We start from the raw sequence: 18,727 nt of genomic DNA, 5'->3' as shown, positions 1-18,727 counted from the left end.
ATTTGATATTTAATGGTTTACATTAATGGGCGTGGCAAAATGGCTCAACAGCGCCCCCTGGAAAACTTTGTGCCTCAAGCCCCACAATACGGTTTGACGTACATGCACAAAAATCGCTACACACCTGTATCAGTACACAACTTAAAGAAAAGTCTCTTGGCGACATGGCCGAAACCGAACAGGAAGTCAGCCATTTTGAATTAATCGTGTCACTTTGGCGAAATTTATGCCATTCCTTCGGCAGTTAATACGGCCCGAACCGTAACGTGCACCCAGGTGTGTTATACATCAAAACGTGCGTCTCCATCCTGCGACTATGCGCATTACTTTTCTCTTTCAAAAGCGTTACCCTGGCGACGCTAGACGCCAAAAAGCGCGCCCACCCGTCATCTGGTTGGTTCAGACAGAAAAAACTTTGCGCCTCAAGCCCCATAATATCGCGTAATTTTGGAGCAATATGAGCCATTCCTTCGAGAATTAATACGGCCCGAACCGTAACATGCACCCAGGTGTGTTATACATCAAAATGTGCGTCTCCATCCTGCGACTACGCACATTACTTTTCTCTTTCAAAAGTGTTACCGTGGCGACGCTAGACGCCAACAAGCGCACCCCCCCTTCATCTGATTGGTCCATATTTGATAGTTCCCCAAAAGTCACCAAATTTTGCATGCAAGGCAGGCCTGGCGATAAATTTTATATTTCATGGTTTGTATTAATGGGCGTGGAAAAATGGCTCAACAGCGCCCCCCGGAAAACTTTGTGCCTCAAGCCCCACAATACGGTTTGACGTACATGCACGAAAATCGGTACGCACCTGTATCATGTCGCAACTTAAAGAAAAGTCTCTTGGCGCCATGGCCAAAACCGAACAGGAAGTCGGCCATTTTGAATTAATTGTGTAATTTTGGTGCAATTTATGCCATTCTTTCGGCAATTAATACGGCCCGAACCGTAACGTGCACCCAGGTGTGTTATACATCAAAATGTGCGTCTTCATCTTGCGACTACGCGCATTACTTTTCTCTTTCAAAAGTGTTACCGTGGCGACGCTAGACGCCAAAAAGCGTGCCCCCCTTCATCTGATTGGTCCATATTTGATAGTTCTCCAAAAGTCACCAAATTTTGCACGCAAGCCAGGCCTGGCGATAAATTTGATATTTCATGGTTTGCATTAATGGGCGTGGCCTAACGGCTCAACAGCGCCCCCTAGAATAATTTTCTCTGCCATAACTTTTGAAAGGTTTGACATAAAGAGTCGTGGGTGGTGTCATGGGACTCGGTATTGAGTCCTTGACCATAATTGGTGAAAATTAGCCCCGCCCCTTCTTCGGATTGGTTGTCCCGATTTTCTGCTATAACTTTTGAATGGTTTGACATAGAGAGTCGTGGGTGGTATCATCAGATTCTGTATGGAGTCCTTGACCTTCATTGGCCTGAATTAGCCCCGCCCCTTCTTCTGATTGGTTGTCCCGATTTTCTGCTATAACTTTTGAATGGTTTGACATAGAGAGTCGTGGGTGGTGTCATCAGATTCTGTATGGAGTCCTTGACCTTCATTGGCCTGAATTAGCCCCGCCCCTTCTTCTGATTGGTTGTCCCTTTTTTCTGCTATATCTTTTGAATGGTTTGACATAGGAAGTCGTGGGTGGTGTCATTTCTGATATGCTTATGGGGGTGGTGGCCGTGAGTGCGAGGGCCCGTTCATCGCTGCTTGCAGCTTTAATTGTATATACATTTGTTGCTTGATATAGTACAAAAAACAGAAACATCCTGTACTGCGATCATGGATGTCCAATCTAGCTATTGAGATTCACATTCTTGTTTTTCTCACTTAGTTTCTGTCAGGGTTTGACACTTCCCCCCAGTTTTTGAGTTTCAGTTCTGTCCCTCTTGTTTCCCATCTGCCCTGATTGTCTGCACCCGTGTCTCGTTACCCCCTTGTGTATATCAGGTCTTGTCTTTCCCTTGCTCCTTGTCGGTCCGTACTGTTTGCTCCCTCCATGTTCTCCTCTAGTTCTTGGATCCCTGTTTCTGTTCTGCCCTTTTTGATCCTGCCCAGCGGCGCTTTTGGGTTTGGTTTTTGTTAACTAAACCCTGTTTTGTGAACTCCTGCCTCCTGCTCTCCTGCTTTTGGGTCCTCAACAACCACACCCTGACAGTTTCCATGATATTTTAGGTGACACTCACTGGAATAAAACAAACCCTCTGTAAAAATACTCATATAGCAAAGTGAACATTTTCATCAAGAGGTTTCATAATCTTTGCAACAAATGACCTCATCTGTCTGCATTAACAGAGAGACTGTTGGGTTTGTTACCAAAAAAGACAAAAAAAATACTGGGTGCTGCCTGTGTCTTGAGAAGGATTCCAATAAGACCTGTTCATTTTGGGATGTGTGTGCATGTGTAATGGGAAGTTGTTATAGTCAAGCTTGTCTCTAAGTTTCAACCCTCCAATAACAAAAGCACATTCACATCCACACCTTCCCATCTTCGGTGCGTCCAAATGTCAAGTAAGAGGCGTAGACAGAGGGTGGTATTTTGTCTGTCAGAAAGAGGCTGTGGGGAAATAACAAGCACATTCAAATCTCCATTGCTGGAGCAATCTGCTATAGCAGATCCCTTGAATGGAAAGTGCACATGAAAAAAAAAAAAGCACAACTTACAAAAACATGCCAGTGCATCATGAATTATCTTTGATATCCCATCAGGGAGTGAATAAAGTATGTGTGGCTTTCTTTGTGCATGCTCATGTGTATGTTTTGTTTTCCTTTTTGAGGAAAGCAAAAGTAGAATGGATTTGCTTCTACACAGAAAACACTCTAATTGGCCAAACACAGTGGTTGTTGCTGAATGAAGCATAAGTTATAGTTTGACTTGCTTGTTGCAACACTCGGCTGAGCTCATTAGAGAGCAGTACTACAAAATATTCCAGGCAAACAGAAAGCAGGCGAGAGCCGCCTCACAGATGAACAAGGGTCATCCCAAACTTGCGTCTGGCAACAAAATATGTGTCTTTTTCAAAGGTTTTTTTATGCTTCTGCTTTAAAGAAAGACAAGAGTCAGTTCTTGCTGTACTGTAGAGCCTGTTTAAATATTAAACACTACAATTACAGATTACCAAACAATTCACTGTTTGAAAAAAAAACAACTTTTTAATTATTAATCAAAAAGTAAAACTACAAAAGCAATGGAAACCCTTAAACTATGCCGTTTGAATAGAACTTCCTCCCTCCCCATCCTCTGAAAGTAAAATGGCGCGGTCCAAAGTTTCTCATCCTTGATGAGAAGCAGGTGTGGCTCTCTGATGGTCAGCCAGGATACAGTAACCCCTTGTATTAATACACTTAAAGGAAAAAAAAATTACCTCACAAAACCACGTCAAAGCCTATTTAATAATGGTCTAAACATGTACATTCTAAATAAAAAAAAAAAAACAGTCAGGTAACAGGAAAATCAGTCTTGGTACAATAAGTGGAAAAATGTCATAGAATGGACTGCATACATCCAAATACACATTCTCTTTAGGGGTGTGATATTTTGTCAGGAGATTATTGTTGTTTTTTAACATTTTGCAATTTCCTCCTAAAGTCCAAAAACATATTTGTGAGGCTATTTGATTAATCCTAAATTGTCCATACGTGTAAATATGAGCGTGCATGACTGTTCACCTACATGTGACCCTGCGATGGACTGGGAACCTGTCCAGGGTGTACCATTGCTTAAAATTAGACCAATGAGTGCTGAGATCTCCATCAGACCCTCGTGACCCTGAATAGGAAATAGTGTGGGTACAGATTATGAGCGTTTTTTTATTCTAATCTTTTAAAATTATACCAGTGTTAACCAATGTAGGGTTCCAAATATTACTGGAATTGTTCAAGGTTTCTAATACGCAGCAATTGTTGTACATAGATTTGCGAATGTAAAAAAAGAAAAGAAATCTTCTTAAAACAGTTATTGTATTATCCAAGGTCTGTGTAAGGTAGAAACACACCAAACCATGGTATTACAGAAATAAGTACTTTTAATTGTTGTGTGGACATGTGTTCATGTGTTTTATGAAATTCAATGCAATATAAGATTTAGTACAAAACAGCTGAGTGATGCATCGATGTTCGATGAAAATAGCTGGCCTTGCAGACAAATTGACTCAAGATAATGATTTCCGCAAGAAAAAAAGTGAACTTCTTAATCAAACATTTCACAGTCCAGTGGCCTCGAGGACGACCCTGTACAATCTAAAGCACAGAGTGGTCAACAATTTCAACAATTTCCACTGCAGAAAAAACAGTCAAGGGACAGTGTGCAAGCTTCTTTATGCACTGCTTTTATCCAATATCATACAACTATTTGCTCTGCATGTAAACAGGCTTTAAGAGGAAATTCATCTGATCTATGTCAACTGCTTCTGGAACATTCTTATCAGAAGTACAGTGAGTGTTGGACTTCCACATTTCCAGCATCAAAGATCTGGAATACTTCAGCTGTGAAAACCAGATTTCACCCTTAAACTGTGAAGAGATATTTACAGATAAAAATAAGTTTTGAAATACCAAAAGTTTCTGCTTTCTGTTGAACCCAGAAAGGCAAAAACTGGAAGAAAGAACTAGAAGATTTTGGTTTATCCCCTTATGCAGCACTGTTGGAGAGCCTTAGGGAGATCATACAACAGTAAAAACAAAAGTCAAGCTGTGATGGATGTTACGTAACCGTTCTATTATCTGCCTAAATGGAGTGTAGAATTGAAGACATCAGTTTTAATGAAAATACTTATGTAGTGTGTCTAATTATCTGAGGCCTGTTAAGTGAAATAACAACTAAAAATCTACACAGGAGTAGCTGGTGTAGCAAGGACTTAAAGGGGATCTATTATGGCATCTAATACCTATTTTAAACAGGCCTTGAATGTCTTAAAAACAAGTTTTTTATGGTTTTTGCTAAATAAATGAGAAATTCAGCCTCTGAGCCATGTCTTTATCATCCCATTCTCTAACCTCATTATCTATGTGGGATTCTGAGTGGGTGGGGAGGCTATGATAATGAGGCTCTGTGCTGATTGGCTGCATGAATGACGCGATACACCGCTACGAAAAAATGGCGGAAGCTCCGGCCGACGGAGTTAGTTGTGGGCGTGATTTCACGCATTGCTGTTTGTTTGTTTTCTGTCTTGCAGATTCCAAAGGCTTGTGTGCCCGTTGTGTGTTTTCCTGTTTCTCTCATTTCAGACTTGCAGCGGATGCCACCCCTCACCCCCCGACCCCACTCATATTAAAAAACAAAAAAAAAGCTTCAATACAATGATGAGAAAACTGGCTTATAGGGTTCTGCCCCGTCGTTGCTGGAGTATTATAGAAAAAAAGAAAAAAAAAAACATGGTAGAGGATTTTGTAATGAATGTCATCTGACACTAACCTGATGTGGCACTTTAATCCAATATCCAATGGACTGATTATTATTTCTAACTCGACCATGGATAAATGTTGTACACCACTTGTAGACTGTTATAATTAGGCCTTTAGATAAGCATTTGGTCATTGCAATTTACAATTTTGGAGGCCCGGGATATTACAACCTGCAAACCATTGAAATTATTCACCATGAAACAAGGAAGAGACACAACAGCTCATTTTGATTTTTGAGTGTAGAGAACCATGGTTTATGCAACCTGGAGGTCTCTTGCACAAAAGTAAAAAAAAAAAAACTTAAAAAATCTCCCAATAAATGTGTCCTTTAAGACTATATTTACCAACCTTTTGTGGCTTGTGACCTATTTTTTGCCCCCCAAATTCTGATTGCCCCAGCAAAGAGGAGATTTGGTAATTCAAATTATGACCAAAGCCAGTCAAAAGTAGATTGTGACCACACATTTTAAGCCTAGCTCTTTTATCATTATTATTTTCATGAAAATAGATTGTACTAGTAAACATATCAGCAAGAATGTTTTAGATCAATCCGTCTGTCCAGTCAAATACTGTTTGTTCAAAATCCACACTACAACAATTAGACCAAAATATCAATCAAACAACATTAAGAAGTGATTTTTAATATGCAGTGGTGTAAAGTAACGAAGTACAAGTACTTCGTTATTGTACTTAAGTAAGATTTTTGAGAATTTGTACTTTTATTGATACTTTCATTTTTCTGTACTTTTACTTTTACTTCGTTACATTTTCAAGGAAAAAATCGTACTTTTAATCCGCTATTTAAAATTGGACACGTCGTTACTCGCTACAAATTAAAGACATGAGAACAGTACAGCGGGGGCTGATTTATGGTTCCGCGTTACACCGGCGCAGAGCTACGGCGTATGGTACGCGGCAACGCACACCCTACGCCGTAGCCTACGGCGTAGGTGTGCGTCGATTTAAGGCGGACGGGAAGGAAGGGGGGCGAGTGAATTGCCCGTGATTGCCCGGCGGCGGGTCCATGACGAGACACCTTTAATACCGTTAATATTATAGATCCATGCGAGACACCTGGGGCAGACGGGGAGACTCGGCCTCCCCGAGAAGGAGCCGCAGCCCCCGGGAGAGTTGCGCCGCAGAGGCGGGCCGGAAAAGCCGGAGGAACCGCCGTCGCGTCGAGTACCGATGAAGACTGAAGCCTGAATTATGGTTCCGCGTTAAATCGACGCAGAACCTACGCCGTAAGGTACGGCGTAGCCTCTCATGTTCTGGAATTGGAGTCTTTGGAGAGATAAAAGACTGGGAGATGAGATCACATAGGAGAGGTGGTCTCAGCTCGCTTCCATTCCAGACCTGGAGCGGTTCGTTTGCAGGGAGAACATAATCGACACAGCACACAGAAACACACAGAAACAAACTAGGCACACTCGCTTACGATGTTCCATAGTTGTTGTTTTTCCCGGGGTACGGATGAGGAAACTCCTTCCGCGTTTATTTCTGACCAATGAGAGAACAGTTGGTTCGCGCATGGCATTTGTTAACAGCTTTGAACCGCTACAGACACACGTTTACGCCAAGTTTACGTCAAGTTTACGCCACAAACGAAAAACGAAACAACTGTATCAATTTAGCCCCTGAATCGGAACAAAACAAACGGGCCACAGGTCTGAAACTCTAAGTCAGAGGTGTTTAGAAAATGTGTTCCCACTGCCCCAAATGAACAAATGACAAGAAACTAATGGTGGCTGCAGCAAAGGCCTGTCAAAGCATCTCCAGGTAGGAAACTCAGAGACTGGTGCATATTCATGGCCTTTACACCACAGGTGGTCATTGACTGCAAAGGATTTCCATCTAAATGTTAAAAATTATGGCTATAGATACAACTATGTTACATTGTCTGAATACTGTTAAGCCCCAGAAAATGTGGATACTTTGCTTAAAATGGATCCAATTCCCAAATGGAAAATGTAATATTTTTGTGAACATGCTTAAATTAAAGCTGAAAGTCTACACTTTAATTACATTTTGTTTTATTTCAAATCCACTGTGGTGCTGCATAAATAGCAAAGTGATTAAAAAAAGAAACAATGTCATTGTCCAAACACTTCTGGACCTAAGTATAGATTTTCCACCAGCAAATGTGATTGAGACATGAAGGCTCTCTTGCAAATGGACCAGAGCAGATGGTGGAAGCTTTCAGTCATGTGATATGATAACAGAAGGCTGGAGAATAAAATCCCAGAAGGAGGAGACTGATGCATTTTAAATGTGCTGTCATGGCGGAGAAGCACATTAACTTACTGGTGTGTTTCTTTTCTTTCTCATTTTGTGCAACACCACAGTAAATGTGCATTAGTGTGTTTCTGCCAGTCTCTATATGCATCATCCAGCTGGGTGAGGATATAGGCAAAGATGTGGATGGTTCTTGCACTGCTGGATTGCAATAGTGTTTAACTTTGTCTCTTACACTGACTGTGATCATGGTTCTTTTGCTTGAGACTGGGCACAAGGTCAGACAACCAGACAAACCAGGTATTTCCTCATCTGTCTTCAGTATCATCCTGGAGTTATGATACAGCTCTGCAAAACTTTAGAAACAACAGGGCTAAGTGATAATACCTCATAGCATTCATCCAATTAAAACAAGACAATTTTCAAGGAGTTGTAATGTTCAAAATGTTCCCACTATACAGATTGAATACGTTATTATGCTTTTAAACTGAGGCTTAAGTATTTCAAAAAGTTCAATTTAACATGTTAATGGCACTGGATGACAAGTGAAGGGATTATCAAAGAAGCTGCAATAAACAAGCGAGGATTTAACTCAGTAATAAAGATGAGGTTGCTGGTTGACTGTTTCTGAATTTGGGGAAATACGTGATACAAGCCCGGACAGATTACGATCTATAATTGCCTTTCAAGTCTAACACATCCTCAGAGTGTTTTGAAGAATCCAAGAGGAGGAGAGAATGCTAGGAAATAGACTGCAGGTTCAGGGCTGTTCAAACTAGCCCATGTGCAAAACCAAGTCGTAATAATATACTGTATGTTAAGAACTATCAGGAAGGTGGATGGATTCTTCTCCACAGGATGACAAAGCAATAGCTTTTTAGTCAGATTCTTTTTTTTGTTAGCTTGAGGCGTTTCTTGTCAGATGAGGAAAGGAGTTGATTCATCATGATCCCTGTCAGTCCACCCACGTTTGTCCTCTTTTATTTCACCCAAAGTTATTACCATCCACATTGCCATAACAGTAACAACTGGTGGGTTCACTTAGGTACTGTGCTTTTGTTAGTAAACATTGTTTGTTATGAAGGTTTTGTCAATTTTGGGCGATTTGTATTCAAGTGTATCTTATTAAATTACGTTTTGAAATGCTATCACAAGCATACAAGTTGCATTCTATCATTATCTACACATCAGAGGCAATATAATGATGTTTTAGTTTACCTTTGTTTTACTTAACCTTTTTTTCATACATTGTATGCATAGTTTGCAGATGACTTGATGAAATGACTGATATGCTTTGGTCAGGCTATATCACAGAGATCAGTAAAGAAAATAAAAAATCTTTACAGCTCCCATCAGAGGAGCCAGTTTTAGGAGCGGGTTCAGACATTCAACCTGATTCCATGATTCCGGCCCCCTCCTGTGTTGTTTGACTCTAGAGTTCAGTGATGGCTTTTTGGATAATTCCACTTAAATCTGGGTCTTTGAGGTCACAGCATCCCTCAAAGCTAGAATCATGGAATGATGTGTTGTCAGACCCAGGAAGCCACTTATTTGTCACTTCAGACATGCAAATAAGGCAGAAACTTGCACCTACATCAATTTTCCCTTGCCCTTTTGTGCTTTGTATGTATCCAGATTGTTCTGGTATGAGCTGCCACCTCATTTTCATTGTGACAGAGTCACATTCTGCAATCAGGACTCCTTGTCATCATAAATCAGAGTAGAAAGATGCCTTTGATGTCAACTGTGAAGGTAAATGTAATGAGATTTTTTTTATCATCTGTGGTTGCACCCAACTTGCTGAATTAATGTAAGGGAGGGTATATTTTAAAAATAACCATAATCCTTTGGAAATCCTTTAAACTTTAAACAAGTTGTTGTGTTACTTCAACCTGACCTGCAAATTGTGTTACCTTACTGTAACAAAGGACTTTAAATATGGAAGGGGCTCAGAGTAGTGTCACTGATCCTTCAAACAGAAAATAGCCAATCTAGAGATGGTTTGAGCTTCTGATCAAAGTGGCTTTCATTACCTTCTTGGGGAGGTGTTTCTTACATGTTTCCTAAAGGGGAGACCTTGGGGTAAACCCAGAGCTCAATAGGAAGACTATATCGCTTAGATTGGAACACCAGGTGTCAGAGGGAGGTCTGGGCATCTTTGCTCTGACACTTGTTTCTGACACCCAGTCCCAGAGAAGTGGCAGTAAATGAATGGATCAATTCAAAAAAAAAAAAACAAACAACAGTGCACATTTTTTCCCGGTTCAGCAGCCTTGTTACTGTGGTTGACATAGAATGAATTCCTAAATATACATCATCGTTCAATTTTGTAAACTTTATTCAAATTTTTTGGTAATTGTTTACCCTGAATTGGAAAAACTGGGGATATATAATGTATGAATGGGTGTGTAGTGAGCCAGGCCTGGTTTACGACATCTTGACATACAGACACAATCTCCAAACCAAGGAGAGTGGAATACACATGACCCCTTTTAGCAAGTTCACACTAAGGGAGGAACTGCCCCGTCAGACAGACCACATTCATTTGGTCAAACAAAACAAACAATAAAAAGGTCCCTGTAGTACCTGGCATTTGTATTTGTATAAATGCAGACATATAAATATTCAGTTTTTCCTTTTCCTTATGCATTCCTTGTTTTTACGTTCCCTCGTCTCCTTTTAACTTTTCCTTATGCATGTTTATAGTTTTAATTTTGGCCCTATCCTGCTCCTTCCCGTTTATTGACCAACAGTAGAGCAGCTGGACAAAGAAGGGCAGCCCTCCTCATTTGCATAATGATGCAGAAATGTATACAGTAAAGTAAAAAGAGGAGAAGAGGGAATATTAAAACAAGAATTGCATATATAAAGAAAAGGAAAAACTAAATATGAAAATGCACGTATAAGGAAAAGGAAAGACAAAATATACACCTTTCTGCTTTTATTTTTAATTATTACTCAATTTTGGTCCTCTATAGTAGTTGCCTGAATGTCATAAACATAGTACTACTTTCAGGGTTAAGAAAAATGTTTATGGCTTTGTAATATACCACAGAGAAAAGTGATTTTCCAGGTTAGGCAAATGGAAAGGATCTCCCCCTCAGTAAAAGACAGAAAACATTCAGTCTTTGATAAAAAAAAGTAAGTAAAAAGTAAGATTTTAGAAGTAAGTAACAATGGAAGGGTACTACTCACCAATTGGACCCTAAATTGTGAATCACTAATAAGTGGATGATAAGTCAGTATTTGTTCTGCTTTCTGCCGTACTTCGTGTACAGCAGTTCAATAAAGAAATTAATTTATTTTCATTTCTGACCTCAGTCTGTGTGACCTTGATTTGTTATGGGATTCACTCACCAATGCTCAGTGAGCAAAAGAAAGAATTCAATTCAAATGTTGATTGCTTCCTTTGTATTTTATCTCTTTCATAAGTGCACACGCTGAAACAAACGTAACGGAATGAATAGGAAGCTTTGAGGCTGCCTAAGAAAGATAATACATTGGTAGTTAAACATACATCAACACCTTGAGAAGCTTTCAGCCTTGCCCACAGATTATTCTATTATCTCTTTCCACGGTTGTACTGTGAAAGACTTTCCTTACGCTTAGTGATGAGCATACCTGTACTGACCTGTGCTTATTTTTGATATGACAAGAGGAAAGAGTAAGTTACACACATTGTTTTAATCCACACTGGCATATAAATCTAATGCTAATATTACTTGGATAATATTCCTGGACTTGCACCTGCTTTTATAATCTTAGGGCAACTAACAGTGTTCATCTCCTCAGATGACTTCAAAAGTGGCTTGTGTTTTGAGGTTCTTTGTTTTTGAAAAAATCTTAGAAACTGCTTTCTCTCTCTTATGGTATTACATCAGTGTCCCCTTCTTTTATATATTTTTTTTTTTACAATTTCTAAACCCATGTCTTCAACTCCCACCATTCATTTACACTTCAAAGTCTCCTGCATTCCTGACAAAAAAGTGTTCAAATTTTTCAGAATCAAGGGTTTTGAGATTTTCTGATCCTGCCTGGAGCTGCTAGTCTGTTTGAATTCTCATAAAGGTGAGATAATCCACAGAGCTATGGATGTGCATGCCCTCTCTTCTCTTTACATTTAATGCAATTCCATTCAATTTTATTTATATAGAATCTATTATAATACAAGTGTTCTCTAAGCGCTTTTCCAGAGACCCAGAACATGACCCCTGAGCAATCGACCCCTTGCCAGCCTTCTGATTGGTCCACGCTTGACCAATCAGAAAAATCATTCTTCATTGCTACATTAGGTGCAGAATATCCGGTTGGACAAAGTAGCCGTCTCTCCAGTGGCGGCTTGTCAATAGGGGGCGCTAGGGCGCCGCCCCCATTAAAATTACAGGAAAAAAATAAAAATAAAATTAGGAACAGTACACATAAATTACGTAATAAAAAGTAATTATCACATCTGTGCACTCATAAAATGTGTCTGACTTAATTTTTTAAGCCTTCCCATCCCATACTGGGTTTATTCAGAGTTGTTTTTTGCGCAGACCGAAATACATAGGTTTCAATGGCGAGGGGCGCCGGCCAAATGAGTGTGTATTGCATGATCTTAAACTTTTCCTCCATGTGACTTCATGCTGGTCTCTAATTGGTAAATCAAAGACTCTCCTCCAGGCGCAGCTCTCTGCGCCCGTGGCCAATCAGCGTGTTTTCTGTCATTCTTCATCCAATCTGATTGAGTCATGAGCTTTCAATCAGAGTCACAGCCCTGACAGTGTAGACGCGCGACTGCATCTGTCAATGCATACAAACGGAGTCACAGCCATAGACATGTATCCGTATCCGCCCCATGGAGCTGCTGCGATACGTCAACGACGCCGCCATATTGGATGCGGCAAGACTGCGCTGTAAACTAATACAAGTAAATGGACTTATTTTCATAAAGCGCCTTTCTACAAAGAAATGTACGTTTTACATCTCATTTATTCATTCACACATGCACTAATATACTTGGGAAACAGTTAGGCACCAAATATAATATATTTAATTTTCTGAGATGGCAAAAATAAGAACTTTATTGATCCCACATAGGAGTAATTCATGTTATATCAGCTATAGAGAACAAGGTAGTGCCGAAAAACAATATATATCCCCCCTCACAAAAATAAGAAAAATAGAGAAACATATTTTCTCATCAACAAAATAAATTTTCAAATAACAAAATAAGATATTTGAACCATTTTTCAGACAATATCTGTCAATATCTCATATATATAATATATATAATAACTGAAAAAAATCTGAAAAATGGTTCAAATATGTTATTTTGTTACTTGAACATTTTAAAATATGTTTATGTAAAATATTTTATATAGTTTATGTAGTATATGTAGTGATATGTAATAAAAAATAACAAAAAAAATGTATGTTCAAGTAGAGTTTATAGTTGTGTTGTAATCCCCACTCGCCAGTGCGCCCCGCCAAAATCTTTTATCACCAGCCGCCACTCTCTCGTTCACATCAATGGAAATAGCGTAGTTTTTACTTGCCTTGTATCAAAATTTAAATCATTGGATTATTTTTTTTAAACTTTGTAATAGTAAAAAGGGACACTTCGGAACTGGAGGCTATTCAGAGAATTACTTGGACATCGTGCTAATAATACATTAAAGTCTAAGCGATACAAATATGTGAATTAGTTTTGTCAGCATCACTCTGGGAGACGGTGTGGCTAATCTTTGCATTATTACAGAGATTAAAAAACACTGTTTTACAAACCTGAACAATATTCTGTTTAAACGACAAAGCCTGATCAAAAATAACCCCACGGTTTCACACAGTAGTACTGGAGGCCTTCGCAACACCATCTAATCCCTCCCTAATGTGTTTGCGACCAAAAATAATAACCTCTGTTTTTTCATAATTTAGAAGCAAAAAGTTAGTGGACACCCAGTCCTTGATGTCCTTAATACGAGTGCGAATCGAAAACCGGTTCTTGTTGAGAACCAGTTCCCAGTGTTTCAATTCCTTGGAATTCCCTTATCAATTCCAATGGGCGCGAATAATGTCACCACGCACGTTGCGTAGTTATGCAATGTGCGCATTCGCGCCTAGCAGGAAAACATGGTGACAAAGCGGCATAAACGCTCGAAAGTTTGGTTACATTTTACCAAAAAGCATGACAACAGGGCGACTTGCAATACTTGCAATGTGGAAATTTCAACAAAGGGAGGAAACTGTTAGGGCTCGGCCGGCTGGGCTTTCCTCCGCAACCTGGTCGCGCTGGGAGCGTGGAGTCTGAGGGGAGGGGAGGCTATGATAATGAGGCTCTGCGCTGATCGGCTGCCTGAATGACGTATAACAGTGGAGGGCACAAAGCCTCGCTCTGGCAGAAGAGCAGCGGCTCCGTACACAAAGGGTGTCCCATGCGAGCGAGTTTTGGCGAAAAAAATTAATTCCATTGCTTTATTTTTTTTGTATTGGACTGTCCTAACTGGCTGTGAGTTTAATGGTTTCAGTGTGGACAGAGAGCGTCCAATGTCACGCAGCTCGACGCGATAGTCGGACGCTCCCATGCATTTATGACACGGTGTAAACGGATCTTAAAGCCTGAATTACGGTTCTGCTTTAAATCGACACGTACCCTACGCCGTACGCTCTGCGTTGGTGTAATGCGGAACCATAAAACAGCCTTTAGTCACCTCGTCTTCACACTAATTCCCACAGGAAGATTTAATTGAATTCTAAACAGGTACACCACAGTTATTTACTCCAATTCCTCATTTATGTTACAAGACAAATTAATCATGTTAACTGTAAAGAAATCAAGACACTGAATTTTCACAAATGACAACTTTATTGTTAAAAACGAATAAAATAACATAAGTTGTATATAAATAACATTTATGCACTATTGCTGGCTCAATGAAGGACCGTGCGTCTTCTGAAGGTGTCGTTGAACAGCTTCAGGTGCTTGGAAGATCTGAAACCATAAACAGAAGAATGTATTACTAATGGCACTTTTGCACTAGGACTTACTCGGCCCGACTCGGCTCGTCACGCCTTTACCCGCCTCTACCCGTTTGTTTTTCCACAGCCAGGGGAGAAGTGGGGGGGTTGGGGTGAAGCTGCTGTGACGTACTCGATTGCACAACCGCCTTTGTTCATGTCGGCGCTGATCAGAAATCAGCTGGAGCCGCGAGCGGCTGAGAGTAAAACAGCCCGTCTACATCCCCTTTTTAATTCTCTCGTCAGTCACCAGGTTTATGAACATCTGCACCTCAGAGTTGGATCACCAAACAGACGTTTTGCGCTTTATAATAAAATCGCCGCGAGCCGCGGGTCGCTCTCGCTCTGACTCCCGCTTCCTGATTCAAACGTCTGACAGCCCCGCCCCCCGACCAATCAGAGGCGCGGAGGGTGGTGACGTCAGAAATAGTCCCGGCTCAGCCCCGTATAGAACCTCGCTGAAATGGTTACAGAAAAAAGTATCGGCTTGGAGCGGCTCTACCCGTCTCAGCCCTAGTGCAAAAGGGCAAAACGGGTAGAACCGAGCTGAGGTGGTACTAGTGCAAAAGGGGCATATTAGAGCTCCGGTGTTACCTAACACTCTGTTAAGGAACAATGGAGCACCGGAGCTACTCACTGGTCCGGTCCGGTGAGCAGCTCCGTTGCTCCGGAGCTAAATACTTAACCCATGCAAAGATCATACTGGTAAACAAATATAAATAACATAAAAAAATAACGCTTACCGCTGACTCGTGTGCAGTTGGGGAGACCACTTTGTTAAAACAAGAAAAAAATTGTTTTTCATAATAGGTCCACTTTAAGACCTCACTTGTATTTTTTTGTTCAAAGATATAAAACAAAGTTGATGCTAATCGACCTGTTTGTTCTCCTTTTTTTCAAGTGAGAATCGATAAGAGAATCAATAAAGAATCGAATCGTTAAACATGATCGAAAATGGAATCGGAATTGGAAAAATCTTATCAATTCACATCCCTATGCCTGAGGGTTGGCCAATGGTTCCGTTTCATCTATATCATCAGCATAGCAATTAAAATCGATGCTGTGGTTCTGGATAAGACTTCCCAATGTATAAACTGAGCAAGATCGGCCCATAGCATTAAACCTTGCAGAACACCATAGCAGACCCTTGTCTGTTCTGAAGAAACCTCATGAACAAACTGGAATCTGTCAGATTTAATTTAAACCAACCTAGAGCTGTCCCTTTCATCTCAACGACATGCTCTAACCTGTGCAGTAAAATGCTAGAAAAAAAATACATATATTTTTTTAATTTAAAAAATTTGAAAACAAAACTAAATAAAAATAAAAACAAACTCACACTTAGTTGTGAAGTTAAAAAACTGAATACATCTAAAAAAAACTGATAAACAAAATCTTTTAATGCAAATAAAAGTTAAAGACACCAGGTTCGAAGTCGAAATCTTCAAATGCTTAAAGACATTTTCAGCCCAAAAGACTAATTGTGCTTCCACACTGGTGTATGCACTTCATGAATATTGGCTCCAGGCAAAGCAAATATGACTTAAGAACTTCCACAAGAAAAAAAAGCAACCTTTTAAATTGATCCAGCAAACTTTTAATATATGCATGAATTTTTTAAGTTCTTTATGTTGAATCACTCAGACTGCAACAGCATCAAATGAAGAAAAATGTTATTTCCTCATTTGGTAGCAATGTTCACACTTCCATTAACTAGATATCAAGACTCCACAGCCTTACAGTATGTGCTACAGACAACTTACTCTGCCCTCTACTGGCAAGTGCAACAAGTGTATGAAAGAGGGAGCAAATTAGAAGGGCAAGCTACTGTCAGACATAACATCACTGCACAGCAACTTGAATGATCTTGTATGAAGGGTTCTGTTTAAAGCTTTTTTACTACAACAATTGTTCAAAATGATTGCTGCAGTAAACCCTTTATAATACCCACTTATCTTTTACAGGAGCATATTGACAAGACTTTCACTGCGCAGAGGTTTGGCTATACAAAATCACAAAGCCGTAGAGGTATCACAACTGTCACATAGACAAGTGCTTTTTGTATTTTAGAGAATTGCATTGGATAAAATAACCCTTGATAGAGACCAATCTATCCAGCTGACATGATTATAATGGCAAATCTCACACACACTCATTTCCCTCCAGTAGCATAAGTCCAGACACAGACATCATTTGGTGCAAAGATGTTTTTCATGTTGAAACTGTGTCTACAAGAGTTGTCAAGGAGTGGAATGGTCTGCATGCATCTCTGTATAACAATGTTGTCAGCATTGATGACCAGGCTGTATTTCCAACCGGCAGGATGCGTGCCACCTTGGCTGTGATGGTTACTTTGTATTTTTAAACTATTAAATGCTATGGAAATATAGTTATATTTGGGCTCTCAAGGGAGAAAGTGTTGCATGCACACTGTTACTACATTATGTCGTAAAATCTGTAAATAGCTGGGATGATGTCTAAAATGTAAGTAACAACAAAACGCAATGATTTACAACTCTCACGAACCAATATTTTACTGAGAAACACTGAGACAAATAAAAGTGTAGAAAATGTGTACCACACAAAAAATAGAATTTAAAATGTCATCAAAAAGTGGGACAGAGCAACATTAAAACCCTGTTTCAACAACAGTTGAAATGCGTGGAGATACAGGAGCCTAGCTGCTCTTCTATTCTTGTCTGATATAGGATTTAAGCTGCTCCATTGCTGAAAGGTCTGGACTGCAGGCAGCCCAGTTCAGCACTCTCATACTTCTACTAACAAGACCATGGTTTTGAAATGATGCAGTATGTTTAGCTTTGTCTTGCTGAAAGTCGGAGGGAATTCTCTGAAAAAGAGATGTCTGTATGGGGGAGTATTCGGCTTTAAAAACTACCTGTACCTTTCTGCACTGTTCTTTTTTCTACCAAGGGATGCTTTAGATATGCAGGTGTTGTGCCCTTAAACAGGGGAAAATAGTGAGGGAAGATGTATTAAAAGACAAACACAGCTCTAGCCTTCACTCATTTGTATTAAGTATAATTATACAAAGTACAACAAAAATCACATTCTCTGTATGACCACACTCAGTCTCAGGACTACAGTTTCAACAACTAAATTATATTTTTAACCAATGTACCACATGGATTGTAACTTAATGAAATACATTTATCTTTTTTTTAACTCATATTTTAATTAACACATTAACTAACTTATTAAAGTAATTAAATCACGTTTTTAAGCACCATACAGACAATCTCTCAGATGAAATACTGTTTCTACGCACTTTACAGACATGAAAATGGTGCAACAGTCAGACGCCACGTGGTGAGACAATAGTAGCATTTAGTTTAGCCTCCCACGATGACGGAGTTAGCCTGTAACTTAAACAATATAAAAGTACTCAATTCACCTTGCTTCACTTACAATAAACAACAATGACAGAATGACAATCATCAACAACATGTGTCGCTAAGTTTATAGTGCTTTGTGTACGATAATTACCTAAAACAGGGGGAAATAGTGAGGGAAGATGTATTAAAAGACAAACACAGCTCTCGCCTTCACTCGTTTGTAGTAAGTGAGGAAGAGGAGCGCAATTCCCCCTACTGGAGCCCTGAGGTATTACCACTGGATTGACGCACAATTACTCCAAACACTTACACTTTAAATATATATTCTTCACAGTAATAACCGGAGCAACTTAGCAGAAATAACAAAGAACTTATATTTTATGATACTCTGAAAAGGACTTAAATTATGTTTTCTTTTTTTTTTATATATATTTTTTTTATTTATTTCGTTTTTCAACAAAAACAAAACATAAGACAGACAGGGTCATCACAGGTGTATAGAAATGCATATTGTAGAAACAAGATGGGATGGGTCCGGGTTACATTTTTATCAAAATAGTGTCCATGTATGCCGATTGGGGTGCAAGAGGATTTTAGATCCTTCACTCTGTTTCATGTAGATCCTAAGCGTTCCGTGCCAAGGAAGATGTCTCCCATTCTTTCGTAACTCAAAAGTCCATTCTTCTTGTGCAGAGGGGAAATACAAAAAACAATGGCATATTTCTTCTACCAAACT

The sequence above is a fragment of the Cololabis saira genome, chromosome 6, assembly GCF_033807715.1.
Source record: "Cololabis saira isolate AMF1-May2022 chromosome 6, fColSai1.1, whole genome shotgun sequence".
Classification (NCBI taxonomy): Eukaryota; Metazoa; Chordata; class Actinopteri; order Beloniformes; family Belonidae; genus Cololabis; species Cololabis saira.
Note: the sequence above shows the minus strand (reverse complement) of the source record.